Source organism: Stegodyphus dumicola, chromosome 1, assembly GCF_044657685.1.
Source record: "Stegodyphus dumicola isolate Sdum_Otavi_A_Nest chromosome 1, ASM4465768v1".
Taxonomy (NCBI): Eukaryota; Metazoa; Arthropoda; class Arachnida; order Araneae; family Eresidae; genus Stegodyphus; species Stegodyphus dumicola.
In genome coordinates, this window is record NC_140768.1 from 136522678 (window position 1) to 136540170 (window position 17493).

A 17493-nucleotide genomic window follows, 5' to 3' on the forward strand; every position below is an offset into this window, starting at 1 on the left:
GGAGATAAAGCCATATTTATTATACAAATAAATTTGGTACTACAGTCAAAAGTCATTAATTCGGACACCCATAATCCAGACCTCAAAGCTAAAATCTTTCTGCACATAGGCGTTTTACGCGTGCTCGCAAGACATTTACGACTGCGCATATGCGTTTGCGCAAGCGCAGAATAAGTTTTCGCATGTGCGTTTAATGTTTAACAGACGGTATAAGCTCTAATTATCTATTTCAGTTAACGTTGATGACTGCATTGTTCCTTAATCTTTGAATTGGATCCGGCTTATTATTTTTTGCAGACTGTAAGAGCAATTTTATAAACGTAAGCTTGAACTTTCGATTATGTCAAATAGAATTTTCAATGCTGGAGCTCCCAAAGGATCTAGAAAACGAAAGTATGTTTCGATGTCCATCAAACAAAAAACGAATTGCTACAAAAAATGGATAAAGCCATATCCTTTGTTTATCTAACCGTTCCGAAATCTGTTTATCAATTTCATGCTGCTCTGCGGGGCGGAGGGGGGGACGTCGTGGCACGCAATGAACTGGAAGTTGATCTGTCAGCACTATCGTTATCTTCAGGGCAGATGTTTTTATTTTATTCGGCTTATAATTCCTTACTAAATGTAGTATTTAATCTTGATGTACTCCGTCTTTGATATGATTTAAATCAAATTCCTCGTCATTATAAATATCACGAATACAAATCAAATAGTTTTCTGGTTGCAATTTTCTAATTTCGGCTATGCGTAAGGTATGCTTTACGCATGCGCGCGTTGAAAGAAATGTTTAATAAAGTAAACAAATATTAAGCTTCTTTTTTTGTAAATTTTGATACCCTTTAGATCATAATTCCTCATTATATTATAAATTACGGTTTCATATTTTTAATGTTATAATTTCTGCATGCCATCTTACCAGATTTAAACTGATGATCTATAATCCAGAAAAATCAATAATCCGGAATCGCCGAAGTCCCGACAAGTCCGGATTAAAGACTTTTGACTGTATTCGGTTTCGAGGGCCGTAAAAAATCGCCAAACTATTGTTGATGCCAGTGCTGCCAAAAGTAATTGCGGCAACCCTAACGCAAGAAAAAAGTATAATAGTAAACAACTATCTAAATATTGATGTTTTAATTTAGATGAGTTTAACTTCATATAATATTTCACTACCGAGTTATCGCTAAAGCATAATGTCATCTCGTTGGTTGTTCAAACATAATTTTCTATAATGAATGATGACTTTTCTTTGAAACATTTTTGGTAAAGTGCAGAATCGCCCGCTTATTTCTTTGCCGCTTTTTACAAGGGTAAAAACAATTGGAATTTGGTCAATTTTTCTTTTACTTTTTAAGTGACAACAGGTCGATGTGTACATAGATAAAGTCAAGGATGTGCACAGTGCCATTTTTGTGCAATTCTGGGATTTTTTTTTAAGTGAAAATAAGTCGATGTGTACATGGATACCGAGTATGTGCATTTCTTAAAAACGCGTCAAGCAGTGGATGATTCTGCACTTTATCTGAAATTCTATCGCAGACTTTTCATCATAGGAAATTCTCAAATTGTTAAATCCATAGGATATCAAAAAGGAATTAATAAAATTAAACTGGTATTTCAATGGCATCTTAACAAATATAGAACTATATAAAGTTACGCAATCTGAAATCAGCGCGTACGCGAGATTTGGCACGCTGTTAAATGGACGTGTTTGCTAGATTTGGCGCTTTCCCGCATACATTTTTGCTGCAATTTTTTTACGGCCCTCGAAACCGAATAGTACCATAAATTTTAATACATGGTTTAACTGTACATGTGTAAGCAAATCAGTTAGACTTAAAGTACATGGTTTAAAAAACAGTTAAACTTGGAGTATACCACCTCGTACAGCCATTGCATAAAGATAAACAGATACTGGATGTGCACCTAGAATATGTGAGAAAAGTAGATTTCAGTTATTACCAGTGTTCAGCTGATGTAGCCATGGGTAGACTGTGGTACGTTAGTTTTTTTATAATCATAGGCCTGATATATTCAGTAGATAACAGATCTGATGAAATCATAGATCAAGGGATAAATAAATCAGTAAAAAAAATGGTGGAAATTTAGGAGTTGTTCTTTGTTATGTGCCAGACATTCCTTGTTGATCACTAGTTCTAGACAACCTCTAAAGATAGACAGCAGTGAGCTTCGAAAACCTCAGAGTAATAATAAATGATTCATCAGATTTTAAAAACACTGCCTTTTCATAAATAGTATACACACAATAATCAATTTATGGAAATGAACTAGAAACTAAAAAATTACCTCGCATGCTACATACATTTTATGAACATTGATCACATAGCACACTTCCAAATGGCTATTGATTTCACATTTTTTGTACGAGTTTCCATACTGCATCATCTATCACATTTGAAGTCTTCCATTGGGCAAACATTAAAGAGTGCATTTTTGTACACAATGTACTGTTAATACATTATGTACAAAATACACCTGGTGCTCACATGGTATTTTTATACATAATGTAGCTAGTGCTCACATAACATACACAGCAAAACATTTGTTGTACGTAAAGAAAATTTGGATAATATCTCATTCTTTACTTGCATTCAATCATTATAATATGCATAATATTTTCGATATTAGAATTTTTAAATCTGATAAATCATTTACAGTAGCCCTAAATAATGCCGCCTGTTCAACTGCACATTAAACATGGAGGCTGTTTTTTTTGGGAGGGGGTTAATTTATTTGATTACAGTATAGTAACTTGGCTAAGGGTAGAGATAGTTTCATGGAGTACTTTCAAAGAGAAGTTAGCTTATACATATTTCATATATGCGGAAAACTATGAAAACACACATGCAGCCAACCTGTTCGCTAGAATGTAAACCCAGGTCGAATTATCAGTATTCAACTACTTTACTGCTTGGCTGCTAGCGAAGCCAGAGCTAGATATTTTATCACCTAATAGAATAACTGCTGCTTGCAAATTATGCCTTCCAGTTCCTGCCAAAATTCTAAAAATTTTGACACTCCTATGTCTTGCTGCCCATTGCACTCATACAGGTTGCCCTGGCCACCGATGAGCATTAAACGTGAAGGCAACTGGAATGTAATGGACCATACGATTACACTTGGTTTCAGACTTGTATGGGGATACATAATGCATGACATAATGTGGCATTTTTTTTTATGCAGACCATGGATGTGATCCTTGATGGTGTTGATGTATTAAGATTCATCTGGAAAAAATTAATTTATATTATTTATCCTTCTATTTGCAAAGTTCTATGCACAACTATAGCTGTAGTCACTTATGACGTTCTAATGTGGGTTTGGTTAGGTTACTTGAACATGGCAAAGCATCTAAGGGCTGCTTATTTTTTCTACCAAAGTTAGCTGAAACAATGGTCACTTTAAAAAAAAAACTACTTTAACTTTTTGCTATGTAGCACCTACTTAGTTCTGAACTGAAGAATAATATAACTGTAACAGCCATACATACAGATTATGTTATCTTAATCAATGAGTCAAACTAGTGAGTTCATTCACCAGCTCAGGTAGGAAAACCAGATCAAGTAGGATAGTGCTTTTTTTTTTTTTTTTTTTTTCTTTCTTTTAACATAATTAAGTATCAATGTGCTTTAAAAATGATAATTCAAATTGTGACAAAGGTACCTATTTATTATTAATACATCTCAGATTTTTAGAGGTAGTTATTTCCCAGCGATGATGTCTGTGCATTTTCTTTGGTGGTAAAGTAAAAATCTCATAGATTGAAATAATAATCATTCCATATTGCAATAGTAAAGTTCTGATATATGCAAATAAATCATTATGTGAAAGAAAGGAAATTGGTTTGAAGGAAGCACAGCTTATTAATTTTTGTTCATCACAGTTCACAAAGTGTATAACTTACTCAAAATAATTCTAAAATGATGAATTTTGGTACTTTCTAATTTTCTGAATCTCACCAGAATGCTGTGAAAAAGTATTGATGGTCTAAACCATGATGCGAAGATCATGGTCTAAACCATGAAACATTTTAACTTATATTATTATATTTGTTTCCCTTAATGGGAGAACAAACATAAATATTGGTGCAAAATGTAGTTTAAGATATTAATGGTAAATTTAAAATACATTCAAAATGCAATTTGTGACACTAGATCATCAAAAAAGGTAATGAAGTAGAAATAGATAATGGAAATAACACTGTGTATTTTAAAATATAAGTGAAAATATAGGATAATCCAAGCAATGTTTATGTGTCTAAAAAGTATATTCCTTACTACCTAATGCATACTAAAGGTTATTGATAGAATTAACTGACAATAGTTACTTTTAAAACAAGAATAATATTAAGAGCGATTCAAAGGTTATATTTAATTTAATGGACAGTAGGCAATGTAGGCATACATATTTTGCTGTAAATTGACTGGCAAATGTTATTCAGTAAAGGAAAAGATCCCACGTGTGCTTTCTCTATATAACTACTAGTCCATCATTAACAATATTTTTCCTGGGATTCCATCTCAGAGTGAAAACTGAGATAAATTTAGGTGTATAATTGTAAACTTTGTAATCTTGTTCTTAAAAATGTGGTTGTATCACGATAAAAGATTAATAAACTATGTTAAATATTGTTTTTCCAACATTCCATTAGCAAAATGCAATATGGATATAACCCTCTCAAGCAAATAACCCATTTTCCTTCCTTTGTAATGATCCAGTATTTCTCAAGTGTGTATTGCATAAAGTGAAAATATATATTAACAAATGAATTAATTCAGTTGTACATAAAATCACCTCTGACTTCTCAACTGATTTTTTTAAAAGGATTAAAACATAACCACTGTACGCGATCCGATCCGAACAAATATGGCTGGAGTGCGAGAAGCTTTACCATGTGACAAAACAAATGACGTCGAAAGCTCTATGTTACGTCTAAATTCTTCTAACCAATAGCAGCGAAGCAGCTCTCACAGCAGGAGGTACGGCGAGTACATTTTAGGAACATGCTATCAGGACTTAGGTTGAGTTTTTGCATCTATACGGCCCACGACGATGTCACGCGCAATTTAATCTATTGCGCCGTTTACACTAATGCGGTGTTTCTGTGTAATTTTAATTTTTTTCCTGCCATTTTTCTCGAGTGCGGCGTTTACGCTGATGCGGCCTTTCTTCCGGAAATTACGGTATATGTGGGAATTTATTTATTCAAGACTCAGATAAGCCTTAAGCATGTGCAAGGAATAGGGGTAAGTATAATACATAACTAAGCTAATATAATTCAGACTGAATTGTCTTAATGTGAGATAGATGCAAGATAAAATTTAGCAAAACAACTTTAGTCGCCAATCTCAAGATACCTAGCCAAATATTTTGAGTGAATGTTAGCTAAATTTTATGATGATAGCCACAAATCTGAAGGTTTTTGGATATCGCAAACAAACGGTGAAATCTTTTAATTAAAGGATTTTGTAAAGAAATGTGAAGAAGCCGTAACAAATAAAGATGATATAAAACAAGTTTTTCATTGTGATGACAATGCACCTAAATCATCAATCCATTAATGGATTGAAAAATCTGTAGTATGGTTCTAGATCCAAAAAATACTGCTACTGATAGTGAAGAAAGAGGCAGGCAGGTTACTGAAAACGAAAAAAAAAATTCGATTGCCAATTTAGTCAGAATCCTAGGCATAGCAATTACAGGATTTCAACAATGGAACTTCGTAACTGAACAAGAAATTATGTCTGTCTATAGAATTAAAGAGAAAGTATTAGCACAAAAAACGAAGCAACTTAAACAACTTGAAAGAAATATTTAATACAGTAGACAAATAAATATTAAGCTTTTTTTCTAAATTTTAATACTCTTTAGATCACGAATGCTTCATTATTTCATAAATTACAATTTCATATTTTTAATTGTATTATTTCTACATGCCATCTTACTAGATTTAAACTGATGATCTTCTGGAATTCCAAATCCGGAATCGCGCAAGTCCCGACGAGTATGAATCTCGGACTTCATATTCTATTTTATTTTGGAAAATACAGTGCTTCTTGTTTATAGAATGTTTGGTAAGAGAAACTTGTTATTCAGTTTCAGTAAACAGAATATTTTGCTGTTTCAGGAAGAAAGAGCCATATCAAGCTCTCTCAAAAACCATGAAAAACTTTTCTCTAAAATTATTAGTCTATTACTGAAATTTGACTGATTTTTTAAATATAGTTATTATATTTTATTAATATATAACATTATATTTACATAAAATTCTGAGAGTCCCCATACTTTGAAACCAAAGACTGTGCGGAATAAAAAAATTTGCATTAAAGGTTAATTCTTCCTCAGTTTTTTTACATTTTTCATTTAGTAATTAACCAAAATATACTAAGACCCCGCTTAACGCTAATCTGTTTAGCGCTGTTTCAGATTAATGCATTTTTATTTGAATAGCGGGATTCCCTGAAAACTGCCCACAGGATTGGGCTTAGCCAAAATTGAAAGTAATTTGTCTGCATTACTTCTTCTCTGTAGTGTTTCACAAACATATTTTTATTATTTCAGACATTTGGTACTGATATTTTAAGTAAAAAATTATGTCATGTAATCATTGATACATGATTCTTGATTGATACATATTATAATTTTTCATTTTTAATATGGGTGATAATAAGAAACATGAAAATACAGCAACAAGAAAAAGATTTCACCTCCCAGCCAGTATAATAGTTAGCTTCACTCACTGCCGTGCCGAAGAGTTCAGGTTTGAATCCCAGAGAAGGCATGGATATTTATAAATGTATAGAGTTGGTACAGCATAGCGGAACTTTAAATATGCGCCGAGCTGAAAGTGAGGGTGGAACTCAGCTAAATTGCACTGTCACCTGAAATGTGCTCAAAGCTGGTTGCCAATGGCAGGCGGTTCTTGACACGAGGAATTTTGTGGGCTTGGGCTGACTACATCAGACAAGTGAGCAAATAAGCAATAACAACACAACAGAAAAAGATTTTGCTAGAATCTAAAATGCAAATGCTTAGAAGATTAGATAATGGTGAATGTCAATATCAAACTGGTGTTGCATTGAACTTGTCAACTTCAACAATAAGAACAATTCTCAAGAATAAAGAAAAAATAGTATAATCAGCATCTACAACTACAAAAACCTCTGTCACTAGAATATGATAGAGGAAATGGAAAAACGACTTTCTATATGGACTGACAATGAAATGCTATAAAGCCAAGCTATATTGGAAAAAGCAAGAAGAATTTTTAATCACATTCAGATTGAAACAGGTGACACTTCTGCAAATCGAGGATGGTTTAATAGATTTAAACATCAAAATAATCTTCACAACGTACAGATTATAGGAGAGAGAGCAAGTGGAGACATAAAAGCGGTGGCTGAATTCTCAAAATTGAATGAGGAAATTATCCTCCAGAATTAGTTTTTAATGTTGACGAAATGGTCCTATTTTGGAAGAAAATGCCAAAATATAAATTTCTATCCTGTGAAGAAAAATGTGCACCAGGATTTAAAGCTACAAAACATCGCTTAACACTTCTCTTGAAAGCTAGAACCAGTGGGGACTTCAAATTAAAGCCATGTCTTGATTATTATTCCAAAACCCCAAGAGCTATGAAAGGAATATGAAAATCAACTTTACTAGGAATTTGGGAGTCTAATAAAAAATCATGGATAATTATGAAAATTTTCCAGAACTGGTTCACTGAACATTTTTGCCCTTCTGTTAAACACTATTATGAAATCAAAAAACTTGAACCCAAAGCGCTACTTTTAATGGATAATGTTCCAAGCTACCCAATGACTTAATAACAAGCATTCCAGTTGAAGTGGTTTTCTTGCTGCCTAACACAACTGCATTAATCCAACAGACGGATCAAGGTGTTATATCAAACTTTAAAGTTTATTACCTGCGGCAAACATTTACACAAATGCTTAAAAAAAAAAAAAAAAAAAACAGGCAGAGATGATAAACAATCAATAATAGATTTTTGGAGGACCTCTCACTGATCGAACTTCCTGTACCGCCATTAGAGGCTTGTAGGGTATATATTTATTTTAACTAACATTTATTTTAAGCTATCTTTCCTGTCAAGCCTTTACTTTACCCTGGAATTGCCAATGCTAGAGTATGTAAATCGTAGTAGAACGTGCAGAGTATTCAAATTTTAGCAGAAGTAATTGAGTTTAAATAGAAGGGAAGTGAGATTGTAAGTGTGCTTCTTGAATCACGAGCGTGAAGGTTGCTTGGTAGACAGTTTAAGAACCGCGCGTTTCGGCCTGTGTGCCTATTTCGACAGTTCATTGAATCTTTCAAATTCTTAATCAGAAAGTTTGCGGAATCTCAGCCGTATCTTAGAACGCGGTTAAGTTAGTTACGATTATAGAGCCTCCTAGGTAGTGACTTTGTTATTTATTCATCCTGTCATTTATTTTTAGTTGCATTTTTGTCTATTTTGTTCAACCGCCGGGTCGGCGTAGTTTGTGAGCAACTGTGATTTCTAAAGTGAAATAGAAAGGGAGTTAAACCCTTCTTAAGAGTTGGTGTAATTTCCAGTTCATAGCAGTCATCACTACTACTGTTGCTGACAAGTTGGGGCCTCCCAACATCATAGGCTTAACAAGACTTAGTAGAGCTATTTAATTAAAGAAACATCCAGATCTAAACAAGGCCTAATCAGGCTCATTAAGCAAAATTACCACCATACCACTTGATATAACTTTAAATAAAATAAACAACTAAAGTATGAACTTAAAGTTTAGGAGCTGTTGAGATTTACCTGCTACGCCAACAAAAGTACGTTATTACGTACTTTGTAAAATATAACACATGTTACTTACATGCATAAAAGTATGTTACTTACATATACAAAGAAATAAAATAACAGAATATCATAAACATCCTAGTTTTTCTTAAAATAGACAGGGAAATTTTAAACACAATCTATATATAAATTCATTTCATTTATAGATACATATTTTATGAAATTTGAAAATTTCAATTTAGTCACTGTATTTTTACTTAGATCCCTTAGAGTATTAAATTTAGCAATATCTGGAATAAATCTTAGACCAATATTTTTCATAGAAGAGCATCTAAACAACAGGTGCTCAATATCGACATTACTCATGCCACATGGACAGGCACAATTATTAATTGAAAACCTATTATAATACAATTTTTAATAAAAAAAGTATTATAATAAAAGGGAAAGTGTCCATGATTAGTTAAAGCTTGGTTTAGATACTTGTCACTTAGGCATCTTCACTTACAGTTGAGATTAAATTATATGTGAATCTTCCTTTAGAATCTGGGTCGTTCCACTTTGCTTGCCATAACTGTCAAAGGAAGCCTTTACTTCAAAATCAATAATTTGTTTTTCAACAACAGCCACTGCCAATCTATCTGCTAACTCGTTACCAATGGTACCAATATGACTCTTCGTCCAAAAGAGTTTTATATCTCTGAAAGCGCTAAGAAAAATGAGCATATCTTTTATCTGTTTAATTAGACTGTTACTTGGACAAACATCCGTAATTGAAACAATTGCGCTTTCACAGTCACTATAGATTTCTACAGGATCTAGTACAGAATTAGGAATAAGCCAATATAAGGCCTCTCGCAGGGCCACTAACTCTGCCTGATAGACAGAGGCATTGTCAGAAAGTCTATATTTCCTTTGTAAGCTCAGTTTCTCATCCGAGAACACACAAAAGTCTGCCACCACATGACCATTTAATTGAGATCCATCTGTAAAAATGTGTAGCCTGTCATATTGGTGAGGCCTTTATGTCAATTCAGCTGTTTTAAGAAAGTTGGATGAATGTCTAAACCTGGCCCACCAGCGGCCGAGCGGTAAAAGCCGCTGAACACTGGTAGTTCGTTCCGGGGTTCGAGTCCCGGCGAACGGGCTGGCTGCATGGCATTTTCGTGGTTTTCCCCATGTGTAACGTGGATATGAGCCAGTTTCCCTTAAAAGGACCTCCACGGGGCATCCCTCCCTTTCCGTGTAGTGCCTAAGGGCGGAGCACGTAATAAATAGAAATGTCTAAACCTTTCTCAAAGTCAAAATCTCTAGCTGAGAAGATCTCAATGAAACAATTGACAGTTTTATTACCAGCTTTTAATTTAAAGATAGCATATTCTTTTTTCTGCTAAAATATCGATCGGAGGACATCCAGCCCAAATCTGAAGAGCTACTGTGGAAACAGTTCTAAAATACTAATCTCCAATAAAGCGATTCTTTGAATTTTCAAAATTTTGTTACACATTCGGACCGTTCCAGTCCCCCATGCGCCACAGGCTTACAAGATTTTTCTCTCAATAGCTCTTTTATATAAACTCTTAAGAACTTTACCTTGGAGATTCATTTTACTAAGTCTATTAAGAATATGGGCGCATTCGATCTTTATTTGATATAGGTGAGGTATAAAAGTGAGCTTTTCATTGATGCCCAAATATTTTATTGTCTTAGAAACTCTAACTGGTTGTCCATACAGTTTGCACCTATGATGTATTGATCTAGTATTAGTTTTGGCAATACCCAAAAGAGAGCTCTTCTTTGGATCAAATTTGAGTTTAACATGGAAAGACCACGTCTCCAATTCTTGAGTGGCGAAACTTAAAGCTTTATCAATAGTATAGTGACCACTTCCCATGGCGAATAAAACAAAATCGTCAGCATAAGCTTGTATATCAACATTTTATGGTAAGGTTATGTTTAAAGCTATATTAACAATAATATTCAACAAAAGTAGACCAGATATTGAGCCTTGGGCACAACCCCTTTGTTAATTTCTGTGATGCCACTTATTACCATCATATAAAGAAACTTTTCTTTCCTTCAGAAAAATCACATATTAATATGAAGATATTTCTTGGACATTTCATATTTAGCCACCAAACATTATTGAAAGCGCTCTTTACATCTAAGGATAAAATTGCAGTATGTTTACAATTCCTTTTATTTCGAAGGATGTCAGAAATTAAATTATCTATAGCCTAGATAGTACTTTTACCCAGCATAAAACCAAACTGATTTTTATTTAAAAGATTATTTGATAATAAATAATATTGTAACCATTGTGTCATGAGTTTATCCAGCACCTTGCCCCAGGAAGGCAGTAAGCAAATGGGGAAAAAACAGGAAGGATATTTTTTATCCTTTCTTTCTTTGTTGAACAAAACCAAATCAGCCTCTTCCCAACATTCAGAAAAAATTCCCCTCCGAAAACATTCATTCAGAATAGCTACAAAGAACTTTTTATGACCAGGGGCTTTACCTTTATTTAACATTTTAAAAGTAAATTCCACTTCATCCAAAATAAAATCGTAATCATTTACGGTCTCTGGAGTTTTCCTACAATCTGATCTAACTTGATAATGACATGATAGATCACCATAATTAGTATCACAAGGAAAGTGATATTGTAGGAGGTAATTTACTGTCTTGTCTATATTCTTAGTATAAGACCCATCTTGGTACTTCAAAGAGGCAATTTGTAAAGCTCGTTTATATTTATTAACAGCAATATAGTAAGGAATGCCAAAAGGTTGATGAATATTCAAATTGCACATAGTTGTTCCCAAGCACAATTTTTACCAAGGTTGATTTCTTGTTTATATTCAGCTAATTTCTTCTTATATTGAATCTTTAACAAATTTTTTTCTATACGATTGTAACATCTCTGAAATGTTCTTTGATACAGTCGAGCTTAACTTAAAACAGCCATTTTTCAGACCACCAATGCACCTGCTTACCCAGAGCATTGCTCTGTTTAAATTTGTTCATCTTATTTTTCTTACAGATATCCACTATTGAGTTAGTAAGATCTTTAGTATAAATATTTAAATCAGGAGCATTTTTTCCGGAAACTTGATTTATAAAGTTATACAGTTCTGCATGAAAATTTAGCCAATTCTACTCCCAAATATAGAAACGTTCAAATTTCTTCTCTCTATGTAAGTTGTTTAAAAGTTCAATCTCAATGTAGCGAAGATTGCTACATGATATATCCATAGAAACAGACCAATTCAGGACAAAAGAAGGTATATCCAGTTTTTGCCTCTGGCACAGGAAAACATAGTTGGGCTATCAGGACTATTAAAAACATTCAAATTGTTTGTTGAGCAGAATTCAATTATAGCATCACCTTTTGGATCTATTGAGTGATCATAAGGACCCCATAAGAGACTCTTAGCATTGAAATCTCCGCAAATAATTATTTCCAAGTCTTCGTGTGAATCAATAATACTGTTAATACAATATAAATAGTCACTCAAGGTGTCATTGGGGGGGGCAATACATTGAAACAAAAACTATGTTTCCATTATTAATGATCATTTTGATAGCCACTATATTCGAGGAAGCATACAAAAGCATTGCTGGAGAGCTGTCAAGTAGAACAATTGCCGCTCGTGGATAATTTTTGTCACAAAAAGTTCAAAATTTCATCGGGATTCCACAAACTTTATTATCCACTACATAACGTTCTTGAATCAAAGGCTATTTTATAGCCTCTTTCAATAACTTTAATATATTTTAATATATATAAATTTATTTGAACCATTTTAAAGTCTTCTTCACTTCTACTAGCCATAATTAGTACGACTGATTAAAAGATCCATTTGTCGTTTGTGACAATGATAATTTTTATCTACGCTGAAATGATCAACGCTAAGCTTCAATTTATACTTTTCATTTGCCTCTTTGCAATTAATACATTTTGGAGTAGCTTTACACTCCCAATGTTTATGTCCAACTTCACCACACTTAGCATATACTATTTGCGGTTCTAGGCATTTTGTTTGAAAGTGCCCATACTTTGAACACTTAAAACATTGAGTTACTTTCAAAAATTCTTTAACCACTTAACAGATTCTTTTTTCCGTCATATTATGACAAAAAATAAGCATATTTTTGATAAACATTTTTATGAAGAAAGTCATTATATAAACCCAAATCAGCAGTCAGAACTATTACAAGTATTGAATTTATTGATTTATGCTAATTTTTATTTTCATCGTAAAAAGCACATATTTCCTTAAAGTTGGCTTTTTTCGAACAAGTAAGCGAACTAGAAAACACACTTTACAAAAATAGATGTCAGAATTTAAAATGTTTTATTGTTATTACATATCTGTTCGATTCCAAAGAAGAATTATTAATATCAAGTTCATAAAAGTTCCAAATTTGCGTTAGATTATCTATACTTTCCGTTTCTTCATCACTAGAGAAGTCAGACAACAAACTGTCATTACTTCCAGAATCATTTAGTGAAATTTCAGATTCACTATCTGAGTCAATATCAGAGTTATATCTTCAGTTATAAGCTTCTCATTATCATTCATTTCTTCTTTTATTTTAGCTCCAAATTTAAAACAAATAGTATTCGCAGTAGCCGGAACACCGGGGCTAGTGAAAAGAAATTCCGCGCCTTTATTTGCGTAAAAGAATTCAGTAAAACCTAACCTTGAAACCAGTTGTTTTGCAATTCTAACTTTACTGGACTACTAGCGCCATCTGTTAGAAACATTACACACTAAACATGCAAAAAATTCGGGCAAATCAGTGCATTAGACTAGAAAAAAGTTTTGCCCGAGCGCCGCTCGGGAAAATCAAAAAAGTGCCATTTACAAGTACCCGAACGGCGTTCGGGCAAAACTGGGAAGTGGTTAATTCTAAGATGAGACCATCTTATGTTAAGTTTTCCTGCTTTTAAAAGTTCTCTATATTTCTTAGCATCTACACTGGCCACCCCGTGTACTTTGGTATTTCTACCTTTTATTGAAAATTTTAAGTCAAAAACACCATTTTCAAAGACCATATTTTGGTCTCTAATCATAATTTTAAGTTCATCTTGAGAAAGATCAGAATCTACATCATAAATAATAATTTTTGGATCTTTCTTAACAGGACGTTGAATTACCATATAATTCTAAGCAAATCATTTGTTTTAACCTCTCTTTCCAAGGCTTCAATATCAGAAGCTTAGGAACATTCTATTAGAACACCTCATTTATTAATTTTTCTTAGTCTTCTAACACCAATGTGTAATTGGGTGGGATTAATTGAGTTTACAATTTTGTTTTTCACCTTCTTGGAAGTAGATCCTTCCTTTTTTGGATAGAGTAGAACTGTGAATTCTTCGGACCTATTTGTAGATCTACCTCGTATTTTCTGTATTATTTTCTGAGGAAAATGTTTTGGATCTGCCACTGCTGCAAATGAAAGTGGCTTAAGATTCGATAAAATTTTTGTTTGTTCTTCAAGCCTTCCTTTAAGGATGGCATTATCAAAAAATTGTGTAACCAATAAATTATGCCATAGAAATAATTTTTCCTTTTGAAATATTGACTTGAGCCTAATACAGTTTCTAAAGAACTTAAAATTGTCTGTCCATTCGCTAATATAGCAGTAGACTCAATTGGCTCTGTCTGAATTTTTTAACAAATTTGTAAAGCCATTATCCAACCAGTACCCTTTTTAAAATAATAGAATAACCTATAATGTCATGGATGCTATAAAAAGCATAAATCTTTTTTAGAATGAGGTAACAGAATATATTTGAAAGAGGTGTGGAACAACATTTGGCCAGATTTAAACAAGGATGACGACACTAAAGATTATGTTGTTAATATGAACAAAATAGTGGAATTAGCAAAAAAAAAAAAAAAGTTTAGATGAAGGAAATGTGCAAGATCTTGAAGAAATTTTGTACAAAACAGCAGAAAATCTTTCTAATAATTAGCTCAAAGAATTACCAGATCAAAAAGAACACAAAAATATTAAAAATAGCGATTCTGAAAAAGAGCAAAAAGAACTCTCAATGACATTTCTAAAAACCAGTTTAACTTCCCTAACAGAAATTCTGGAATTATTTATTGAAAATGACGCAAATTGTGATAGGAGTTCAAAGGCAAAATGGCGTGTCATGGGTGCCTTGTCCCCTTATCAACAACTTCTTATGGAACACAAAAGAAAAATGTGAATAACATTAGATACGTTCTTGACGGGGAAAAAAACAGAAAATTGGAAATATAGAAAAATCTAAATGATTTAAAATATAAATGATGACTTCAAATTTTTATTTCTATATATTCATTTCTTATGTTTCAATATTTGTAAGAAATAAGTTTTTATTTTGTATTGTTATAAAAACACATTTAATGAACTTAATAACAAAATACTTGCACAATTTTTTTTTTATTTTATACCCGTTTTTTAACCTCATTATTTACATGACGAGATGACATCATTTCATGCTATTTTGTATAACACTCGACCTAATGAAATATAAACCCCCTTGTTAAGTGCAGTTTTACTGTACTTTTGCCTTAAGAACCATTTCATACAGATATAAGAACATAAAACTTTCATATAAATATTTAAACCCAATTATATACAAAGAACAAATGTTAATGAAAGAGAAAAAGGAATAAATGATAGGAAGTCTTTAAGGTAGTAAAGAGGTCTTTTGAAAATGCATTTTTAGTATTTTGTATAAAACTACTATTTATCCACCGGTGAAATTATGTGCAATTTTTTTTCCATATTGTCAAACAAGAGGGGAGAGGGATGAATAATTCATTGCTTACAAAGGACCTAACAGTGATATTTTTCCAAATTAAATCCATATGTTACTTCTGCCATTGCCTCCTACGAATGAGCAGCTGGATTAATAACACTACTAGTAATGCTAAAACTGAAGTTTTAGATTCACAAGAAGACAATTTCTGTATTCTTAAGTCTCCTTTCCTTTGCCTAGTTTTCCAAGTTTAACAAAGGAAAAATCTCTATAAATGATATTTTTAAGAATATCTCTTAACACTTTACTTTTATGAAGCATATTTAAATTAGAAATTGAAAAGTTGTATTTAGAAAGTGTGTATCAAGTTGTGTTGAGAAAGTGTATTAGAAAGCTGTGGACAAATAAATTCTTTACATATATTAAATTAAATAAACTCAAAATTATTTCCAAAACACACAGAATATACACCAAAAAAGATAAACTTATCTAAAATGAAAAATTTGTACAAATTTACGACCAGTGATTAGTAAAAAAAATACAGATGGGCATGCAAAATATACTAAAAAATCATAAATAATAATAATACAATAACTTTGCTTTTCAATTAAAATATATTATAAATATAGTGTAATTTTTATTAAATGTCTATTTACATAAGAAAATATTTGAAATAAGAAAAAAAAATTGCTGTTAAATTTGCCGCATTGAATTTTCTGATAACTCAAAAAAAAAAAAAAAAAAAAAAAAAAAAAAAAAAGCCAAAAATGTACACAGATTACATGCATTCATAAATCAAAAGTGTTGCTGATTACCAGAATTTTATTGAGATTACTTTAGCATACCAAGAAAAGCTTCGACACCCATTTCTAATCACATCGTTTAAGTACAAGAGAGCGCTAGTCATCCAGTTACTGAATCAATAGAGTGCCAGCTATCCAGTTATACAAACATGCCAGTTTCAAGGTCAAACTGTAAATCAGAATAATTATTTTTTAAAGAGGAGGGAGAGGTGTATGTTATAAAATGCGGAAAAATTCTCAAATGATGTAGTTTCATCACAATCTAGATGGAAAGAAATCTCAATTATAATGAAAATGGAATTAGTAAGTAGTTAAATGTGGATTCAAAGTCCTGACTATCAAATTTTAGATAATGATGAAATCATATTGTCTGTTCAAGAGATGCAAAAAATTAAGAGAAATCAAAATAACTCTTATGATAAAGCTCCAAATACATCAAATACTTAAACCTATAAGTATTGAAGTGGTTACCTCTCTGTCTAAAATTAATGTGTAGTTTGGTCACACGTCAAAGGACCTGTTTAACCTGTTCAGGACCAATTGAGCACCTGATGTGTCAGATGAGCGAAGGCCAGCTATTTGAGATCCTCACAGTCTATTTCATACTTTTATTTTGAAGAATTTAGGGGATAATTAGTTATAATTTCCCTTAAGAGTTAGAATTCTACCTAACTGTAGCTCAGCTCCTTTGTGGTTAAGATTATTTTGTGAAAGAATTCTCAGAGAGAAGCTAAGGATAATGTCACTTGAAACCTTCAAGCCTCTTTCTTGGCATAATGGAAGGGGGATCATTGCAATCTCACAGAAAACTTTGACCTTTATAGCAAATTTGTTATTTAAATAGTTAAAAACAAAAATAATTTTAAATTTCTCATTGGTAAAGTAATAATAAGTACTCATAAGTAAATGTAATTTAAGTTCCAACTATTTTTAAAATATATTCTTAAGAAAGTAGCAGAAGTCATTATTTTCACGAGTAATCCTTTATATTGAATAATTCCAGTCCAAGACGAATTTTATTACAATATTACCTTTAGGTTCAGTGAATGACAGTCTATTGCATAAGCAATTTCAATGCTTCTGCTTCTTTTTTAAATAATTTACCCAACTTTTACAATGCA

General features: G+C 32.3%; 1 protein-coding gene across 6 annotated transcripts in view; it reads right to left on the reverse strand.

Annotated features, from left to right (window-relative positions):
* The window catches only part of LOC118201403 (sperm-specific sodium:proton exchanger-like), a 251684-nt gene that overhangs the window by 80803 nt on the left and 153388 nt on the right, over nucleotides 1–17493 (reverse strand). The gene's annotated exons all lie outside the window — the stretch shown is intronic.